General features: G+C 36.1%; 1 pseudogene; it reads right to left on the minus strand.

Annotated features, from left to right (window-relative positions):
• Positions 1–576: 576 nt before the first annotated feature.
• On the minus strand, positions 577–929 carry LOC106144070 (annotated as a pseudogene).
• Between the last annotated feature and the right edge of the window lie 596 nt (positions 930–1525).

Below are 1525 nucleotides of genomic sequence, written 5' to 3' on the forward strand. Positions count from 1 at the left end.
ATTAATACTAATCAGATAAAGTAAATTTAAGTGATTCAGCAAATCCACTTACCTTTAAAATGTAGAAATTATACGGCTGAGCTACTTGGATCAGATAGCTGTAAGATTAGTGCTTTGGAATGTCTTCAGAGGAGATAGTAAATTCCTATGTTTTGTGTATGCTATATGAGATTTGTTAGTCTGTGAGTAGACTAGCTTCATATTTATGTTCTATAGGCAGTTCATAAAAATGTAAAAGAAAAAATAAATTATAGATGTATATCAAAAGAAATAAATTGGAGCTTTTAAGTAGTTTCTTCTTTAACAGATGGCCTTACAAAGAGCTCTATAATGCCATCACTACCCTCTTCCACAGCAGGACCTGGCATGTGAATTTGTTATTAAAGGAGGTGATCACTTGTGGTCAGGATTACAGGAAATGATAAACATAAATATCTCTTTTCCACTTACCTTCAGTGGCACAGTTGTTCAGCTTACAACAGTTACTTGTCTTACTAGTGTGTTGAGCTCAAGGAGAATCACAGGATTTATTTGACATTGTCCCTTTTCTCTTTTTATTTAAAAAAAACTGCATATTTATTTTGCTTTCTGACTCTGTCCTTGTGCCTTCAACACTTTCACAACATTTATATGCTCCTCAATAAGAAAAGCCCTTTTGATCCTGCCATGGACACACTTGGCACACATGGAACCACCATAGGCCCTGCTGTCATGCTTCTTTGTCTTAGACAATCTCATAAAGACTTTCCGTCCTATAACATGAACCCCTAAAGTCTGCCAGGGCATGCACTACATGCCAATTTAGATGATTTCCCAACATTCTTGACATAAAGGTAAACAATCCTGTCATCAGGGGTTTAAGACAGCCTAATTTTGTTAGAGGCTGAACTGTAGGAATGCCTATGACAGTATATCAAATGCTGGACCATTCTGAGGACTTCTACAGCACCATTGCTGGAAGATGAAATTATCATATGCCTAACCAAACACTGTTACCGAATTGAATGAAATAAGAATGTATTAGCATAGTCATTTACAGTTAAGCACTAATACTCTTTAGTAATTTGAGTATTTTAGGATAATTTGATACTTAATTGGCATTCAGTATTTGCTTCCTATGTTGAGTTCCATTATGGGAAATGGAGCCCTACAAGGTCCTATTTACTTTCCCTTCTCATGCATTAAGATCTTCAAGCATATAAGAAAGAAGTAAGAACAAAGGGCAGCAGATACCCTGTTAGAGGTTGCCCAATACATGGTGTTAGGATGCATCTAGATTGAAAGCTTACTGTAGGCAGAACTCTTGCTTCCAAGATTTTCCTCAATTCCTAGAACTGTTGTATGTGCCTTATACTCATACCTTTCACAACTAGACAACATAGACTTGGCTGTAGCTGTTAGTTGAACAAAGTAAGAGGTTTCATTACAACCTATCTATGTACACATCTAATATATTGTTTTCATATTCATCTCCTCCATTACCCTGCTCTGTTCTCCTTAATTTGTCCCTTTCTATATGTCCAAT

This window comes from Microtus ochrogaster, chromosome X (genome assembly GCF_000317375.1).
Source record: "Microtus ochrogaster isolate Prairie Vole_2 chromosome X, MicOch1.0, whole genome shotgun sequence".
Taxonomy (NCBI): Eukaryota; Metazoa; Chordata; class Mammalia; order Rodentia; family Cricetidae; genus Microtus; species Microtus ochrogaster.